Below are 8147 nucleotides of genomic sequence, written 5' to 3'. Positions count from 1 at the left end.
ACCTAATCCAACACTAACAACTAGGCACACTAACATTTAGGAGAAAGACACTACACTCCTGCTACCCCATGATAAGGATGAGAAAAACCGAAACCACAAAAGATATATATACATAGGGTGCACTCTCACGTTAAATAATCATCCATCCCCAATCAATTTGATGACAGTAGATATTAGGAGCTTTGATGTGATTATAGGCATGGATTGGTTAATCCCCACCATGTGAACATTATGTGTCACAAGAAGGTAGTTCGCCTCCAGCTCCCTAACCAAGAAATCCTAATCATCTACTATGACAAGCCTGACACAAATCATCATCTTATATTGTGCATTAAGGTAAAAAAGTGCACGATACAACAAGAATTATACATTTCTCGCTCACGTGGTGGATAAGCAAAAAGAAGAGACGAAAATCAATGATATCCCAGAAGTGCGAGATTTCCTTGGTGTATTCTCTGAAGACCTCCCAGGAATACCTTCCTTGAGATAGGTTCAATTCCTAATTAATCTTGAACCTGGAGTAATGTAAATTGCCAAATCACCCTACAGGTTAGCCCTGCCGAAATGCCAGAATTATCGAGCAAGCTAAGTGAACCTCTGGATAAAGGATCATCAGGCTAAGCTTCTCACCCTAGGGAGCTCCAGTCTTGTTTGTCAAAAAGAAAGACGGATCTTTCAGAATGTGTATCGGCTATTAGAAGTTGAACAAACTCACCATCAAAAACTGATACCCACTCCCTCGGATTGACGATCTATTTGACCAGCTTCAAGGAGCTAGTTACTTCTCCAAAATAGATCTAAGATCCGGCTATCATCAGCTCCGAGTCTGAGAAGAAATCTAGGGCGTGGGGAAGGGCCATGGCTTGATAAAGCTGTTAACTTTAAGCCTTATAAGCTCATAAGTGCCTAGATATGAAGTCACAACTTCATGATATACTCAAATCTCGAAAATGACTTCAATATGGCCCAAAAGTGACAACATACTACCCTAAATGAAGATTTAAGTAATAGAAAGTCAAGGTATCAACTTTATACCTCAAATGAGTCAAAAATGCAACTCAAACTCTGGATCTACTAGCTTCCTCTTGACTCCCCAAACTTCTGCTTCTTTCTCAAGCTTCAAGATCACAAAGAATGCACAAAATGGCTCAAAACTCTCCAAAAACGTATTAGGGTTTCGTGGCTAGGGTTTGGGACGATGAAGGCTATAAATGAGGCCAGCCTTTGGGGTTAAGGTTTTTAAATAGGGTGCTAAACCCTAAAAATTAGGGCTTTATTCTGGCAGCCCTACTCGTCGAGTTGAGGTTCTCACCTCGTCGAGTAGATTTTAAATCTCGCGTCTCAATTTCCGTTCCTACGTGACGAGTTTGGGGCCTCTAACTCGTCGAGTTCCTGAATAAAATGAATAAATCTTATTTAAAATACACACTAGGAACCACGCGTTACAAATGAAAACACAATCCATATTCCAGGATAATATGATTCTTTAACACCTATAGATTGCAAGTGTGCTAGTGTTCCACTAGACTGTCTAGAGGTACCTGTAGTCCTCATCAATATTCTACTAGATGCCTGTTCCAATTAGGCATGGTCTTTTACCATTAAATTATCTATGGTATAGTTTCTCACTATTATTCTATCTCTGTCATGGTCTCTCACCATTAAATTATCCCTAGTATGGTTTCTTACTAGCATTCTATCTTTGACATGGTCTCTCACCATTAAATTATCTCTTATCACTCTTTACGATTTTTACCCAATAAAATATATACATAATAAAATACACATAATTTATTGCGAGTAATATCATTATCTCATTTAGCATCATTATTAAGAATGCATATAATAAACACATAGGGAATATAAGCAAATTAAATACTTAATATATATGTCTAAGCTAAAAGTAACTATGAACTCACCTGATAAAGTGAATGGAATCAATAAACTTTAGGGAAAAAACAAGGGTAACTAGGTAGAAAAAATCTCTTCTGTGTTGTGGTCATACCAAACCACACCGTATGTCGAAATGGGAGACACCCTGTTCAGCTTAGCATACAACACGTAAGCTATCCTATCATAGGATCTGATAATGGAAACATGTCGTGTATTTTCCTTCAATGAATCATAAAATAGTGAAGATCACCAGATAAATCTCAACCTGGTGGAAGAGAAGCGGGACTTGGCAACACTCTGCCAGGCAACATAAAAAGTAAATGTTGAAAAATACTACAATAGGAGAGTAAAATAACGGATGTTCAATGTAGTAGATTTAGTAATGTTGAAAAATGATGCTAGTCATGGCGAACTAGGAGGAAAACTAGGTCCCTAATGGGAGGGACCGATAACAAGGACCTGGAACATCTAGAACTTAAGGCATTTCCACTACAGAAGGATACATGTCCATACGAAGTAACTATGCAATCAATGACACAAGAGTAACGTACCTTTTCCTTTTTGCTTTTTCTCTTTCCATTCAAAAGCATGTAACTAAGTGAAGGCTAATCACCTTCTACGTGCGATATGCATCTAATTCAAATGTTTTCTTTTTATTTTACAAAGCGCACAATTATGTAATTACACATGTTAAATGAAAAACGGTTCCAAAGCCCCTGGTTTTGACCTTCCTTGAGTTTGGTGGCTAATTCCTTGATTTTTATCTAAAACAGAAATGGTTCTAAAGCCCCTGGCTTTCACCTGCCTAGAGTCTGCAAGCTAATACCTCGATATTTATCTAAAACAAGAGACAGTTCCATAGCCCATGGCTTTGACCAACCTAGAGTATGGAGGCTAATGCCTCGACATTTATCTAAAACGGAAAACACTTGCAAAGCCCATGGTTTTAACCCACCTAGAGTCTGGAGGCTAACTTCTCGACATTTATATTAAATGGAAAATGATTCCAAAACCTCTAGCTTTGACCATCATTGACGCTGAAGCCTATTTCCTCAATATTTAACTAAAAATTAAAAATGGTTCCAAAGCTCATGTCTTTGACATGCCTAGCGTTTGGAAGCTAATGCCTTGACCTTTACATAAAACAATAATAAGTCTCAAAGAAAATAAATTCGGATTTTCCCAAAAAAAATTGACAAACAAAAACCTTGAGTTACTGCAGAGCATAGCACATGGTCGCATTAAGAAGAACAAGGACTGACAAGCTAAAGAAAGAGTATAAAGAAAACATGTTTCCTAGCCTATAAACGCAACAAAATCATGGATCAAAGAAAGGATGCTACAATCCAAACCCAACATATCCAAACAAAGAAAACATTGTTGGAAACAAAGAAAACATGTTTCCAAAAGGCCAAACCGGCCGACAACCCAGAAAGAGTAATATCTAAAATATGCAAAAGTAAAACCCAACATACAAACCTGGTCGCACACCCGAAGACGTGCTAACATCACCATCAGGATGCAGCTAACGCTTCAACGTAACAACTTCCCAACTACCCAACTCTAGCAAAGACGTGTAGTCTAATGACACAAATATGTCCAAAGCTTCATCCATTACCACCTCATGATCCATGCCATTCTTCGAAACATCCTCTAAACTCCCACTATTTTAGACCGATCTACAACTCTAGATAAACCATCCCTCATAACCCATCCAAATCTCACTCTAAAAGATCAACCTCAGAAAACCTCACTAATACAATTTGCTCTTTATTACCAGCATCACTCTTAATACACTCCAACTTGATACTCAGACCTTCATTTTCCTATTTTAGTTGTCCAATAGTTACATGTAAGTCAACCTTATCATGCTTAAGACTAATAGTCTTTTCTTCTAAAACCCACTTCATAACAACAACTTTGTTCACATCCAAAAGATTTTCCTCTAGTTGAGAAACTTTCCCTTGTAATTCTGATAGTGAAGACAAAAACATAGCATTCTCTAAAACGAAGAGTATGCATCTTTCTTCGGAAACGATTCTAATCATCTTTAGAAACATTAAACCGTTGCAAACTTTTAGCACCCTAAAAAACGAAGAGGCACTCTGAGTAGCAACAAAGCAAAGAGACCAGGCGAATTCAGAGAGGGCATACCCATCCATCTCTGCTTCTGCACCAAGAGGAAAGGCATTCCTTGTAAAATACACATCAATTTCAAACACAGAGAGAAGAAAATCCTCCTTTAAAGACCAATTATGATGAAAACCCATAGAACTGAAACCTTGTTCCTCCGTACCACCCATAAAACCAACTCCAACATGAATAAAGCTATCAAACCCCCCGACCAAGGCGGAACATGTCAGGAGTGTGACTAAGCTCATGGATCACAGATAAACTAAATATATAGCACAAGTACAATGATAAACAAATATATATATATATATATATATATATATATATATATATATATATATATATATATATATATATATATATATATATATTTCATCATAAGGTTTGAATACAAGGTTCTTACAAGTGATAATAAATAGTAGTTGCCTTAAACAAGTAGGCAGATAACCAAAAACTAGATAACTAAGTCGTCTGTAATCCACAACTAATCTTATGTATGAAAGCTTGTCTATTAATCTCCTGAGAATACATGTAAGTTTGAGGGTCAACAGAAAGGTTGGTGAGTGTCACAGGTTTTTTGCTTAACCACAATATAATACTTTTAAAAAGTCTAAAAAGTATTGCCTTTGTAAGAAAACTGTGTTTGGAAGAATGTTTGATAAAGATAGAAAAATAAACCATGTTTTCTAGGTAATAAAAGTCTAGTCCAGTTTATAGTAACGAATTTGTAAGGATAAACATATAAACTATGGTTTCTAGGTAGTAAACATCTAGTCAAGTTTATAGTAACGAAATGGTATGGATAAACGGATAGAGTCATCTGCTAATGTTGTATTTAAAACCGCAGATTCGGATAAACGGACAGATGATAAGTATATTTGATAAGCGTAAGTGTAAGATCGTACGATACTTGTTTAAACAATGGATAAAACTTAGAATACAAACATATAAATAAGCTTAAGATACAGGCCTAAGATACGAGTTCTGCAACTCGTATAAATAAATATATATATATATATATATATATATATATATATATATATATATATATATATATATATATATATTTCAGTGTATGTGTGAGATATATTGGAACTACCAAGTTTGATAACCTTCTATACAGTCATAGCATAATTGTAGTTGGAATATATATGTTATTTTTATTAGTTGTATTATCTTCACAACATAACATATGTAAATATTGATGTTTATAACGATTTTGTTTACTTAATATGTAAGCGTTTAAACAATTATTTCAAAAATAGGCAAAGCATTTACACAAAACAATGATATTTTATGTGTATTTTGTATGATAAATATTACTTAGTACACGTACTACCATGTACAAACGAGGGCCAGATATGAAACACTGAGGGCATGATCATTTTAGCAACTGTGCTGTTCTGAAATCCAACAACTCACACAACCCTTCAAACAAGATTTCCCGTACCGTACGTAGTAGAGTAGTAAATAATAATTTTGTGTGATTTATATTGCATAAAAATGGTAATGTTGTTTGTATAAACAAAACATTTAGGAAATATATATAATATATATTACAAGTAGTACATGTGAAGGGTTGTTTGGTAATTTAACCAAACTATAGGGTTCATGTACTAATTTAAATAAATCAAATGTGACTAAGTTTGTCAATTCTATTCAAACGAGGGACTAAAATGTTTAATTCATTTATAAGTTTAATTTTTGGATTTATTTAGCAAATAAATCCTAAGAGAGGGGCTAAATATAAATAAATAAAATGAAAGTTTAAGTTAGGGACTTGATTTGATTTAAAAGGATTTCTAGGAGGGGGTGAGTTTTGGATATTTAAAATGAAGTTTAAATGTTTAGGACTAAATTTTGTAAGGAATTTAGAGATGGGGGTTAAATGAATTAATTTTGAAATGAGGTTTGAATAGTGAAAGACTTGATTTGCAAGTAATTTTCGAGAGGGAGTTGGGTTTTGAATCAATTAAAATGAAGTTTGATATTTATTTTCTTTCTCCGAATCGTTTCTGTCCATAGACAAAAACAAAACAAATGATCTTTGGTTTTTAATTATATGAAATTAAAGAGGGGCTTAACTTAACAATCATTAAAACGTAGGGGTTTGTTTTAATTAAAACAAATCAATGTCTGCACAGTGAAGAAGTTACGTTACACAATAGAGAACCTCCTTTGTTCGTCAAAACGTGAATGAAGAAGAGAAAGAAAGAAAAAAAAAACGATCGAATGGTCCTTTGATTCTCCGTTTAATCGTTGAAAGCTACTTGATTGACTAATACCACAGAGACGGACGGCAGATGATGGTGGTGGTTCACTGTGGCAGGTAACTTCGGTGATGGTGGGTGGTCGGTTTTTCTAGGCGTTTCCGTCGAAGACGAAGGCAGGGGAGGTGGAGGAAGGGTGGAAACGCTTTTCCTTGAAGCTACTGCAGGTGGTGGTGATGTTTTGAAGTTGAAATAAGGAGGTGGCAAAAGGGTGGTGACCAGGTGGTGGTCATTGACTGCCTTCGTTTTCCTTGCTTTCTCCGGCGGATTCCGATGAAGAGGAGGGTGGGGGAGGTTACTAAGTAGCACACAGCAATAAGCGAGAGTGGTAGAGGTTGTTTTCCGGTAGGAATAAGGGGGTGGCAGTCAGCGCTCGAGAATCAAGATGTAGAAGACGATGAGTCGACTCACTCTTGTCGACTTCTTTATCAAAACACACGATTTCTGAGCCTCTGTTCTGATTTCTTATGCATACCCAATTTAAGGATACCCAATTCTAAAAAATGAACGACAAGAGTTGGAGACTTCAGACTTGACACTTCACCCTTTTGAGGTATGCTTTTCTTCTGATTAACCTCAATTCAGATTTTTGATAACTAATTTGCTGGAAGTTTCCATCTAAAGTTCTAATTATGAAATAATTATGTTTAAAATTTCAGATTATTGAGCCAAGTTGTCGAACCTCAAAGGTCTCGTAAATTTTTCTTAAATTTGATTTTGGTTTATGGTTTTGGTTTTTGATTATTACCTAGAATAAAATAGCATGTACATTCTCTTTTTGGCAAACATTACTTTCTATCGGTACATATTCTCAATTTTTCATTCACATATTCCTCATTCTTATCGTAAATATTTAATTTTTGTGATTTCATAGGTAAAGAGGGTTAACGGATTAATTAGACTGGAAATATAATCGAGGAATAAAGTTTCAAAGTTTGAAATTTATTCAATCTTGAAACGCGATCTGTTTTGGGGTTGGAATCAATGTTTAAAAACGGAGAAAGTAAAAACTCAGAAGTACAATGTTATTGTTTGTCTCATTGGCATTGTACATTGTAATTTTCGGGATTGGTTAAGCTGTTTTTCTCACCCATCGATTCAATCTATTTGTTGGTCTGAATCAAAAGTTATGTGTTACCATGAGTTTGATGTGTTTTTGACACAAATTTATGGTGTAAGGAAATTCTGTTTTGCACTTTGGTTTGATTGTTCGTGATGTAAACTGAAAAACTCAAATGTAAATCCGTATTATGATAAACCCTTGTCAGAAAAACATTGGGGCTTATGTTGCAAATATTTAGAGTTAATAATGCATATGGTTATCTTTGATGAATCTATTTAAGTGTAAGTTTCTTTAGGTGATAATTCTTACCGATGAAGCTAGGATATTTGAAGCTTCATGATTATGTTTAAATATATGGAATAATTAATTCAATGTTAGTTTTGAAGTGATTTTTGAAAGTTTTTGTTTGTATTAATATATTAAATACAACATGTATTACACTTTTGTATTACAAATTATGTGTAATTTGTTGAACATAGGGGCATATTTACCTCATCTCGCATTGGGTATTGAAAACCAATGGACCGATCCTGATGGCAGTGGGGTGAAGTTTGAAAAGGGGAATGGGAGATAGAAAGCATATAAGGAGAAGATCGAGATTGGGAGAGAGGAAGGGAATATGGATGATGAATTGATGAATGGAATAGGGCCTTGAGCCTTCTATTTATAGCTAGGATGATCACACACAATCCTTTAAGCTCCATGCTTTGAAAACCAAGTAATCACCGAAACCCTCCTTACATTGTACTTAGAAGATGGAATACACACTAAGAGTGACGATGAAGGTG

The 8147-nt window shown here is 35.1% G+C and overlaps 1 long non-coding RNA gene across 1 annotated transcript; it reads left to right on the top strand.

Moving 5' to 3' along the window:
- The first annotated feature begins 6201 nt into the window (after window positions 1–6201).
- LOC145033755 (uncharacterized) lies at window positions 6202–7607 on the top strand. The gene is made up of 3 exons (XR_013677688.1): window positions 6202–6849; window positions 6956–6985; window positions 7171–7607. It is a non-coding gene; the product is annotated as an uncharacterized LOC145033755 (long non-coding RNA).
- The last annotated feature ends 540 nt before the right edge of the window (window positions 7608–8147 follow it).

Source organism: Lactuca saligna, chromosome 3 (assembly GCF_052625555.1).
Source record: "Lactuca saligna cultivar CGN05327 chromosome 3, ASM5262555v1, whole genome shotgun sequence".
Classification (NCBI taxonomy): domain Eukaryota; kingdom Viridiplantae; phylum Streptophyta; class Magnoliopsida; order Asterales; family Asteraceae; genus Lactuca; species Lactuca saligna.
This window is presented reverse-complemented; position numbering and strand designations above follow the sequence as displayed.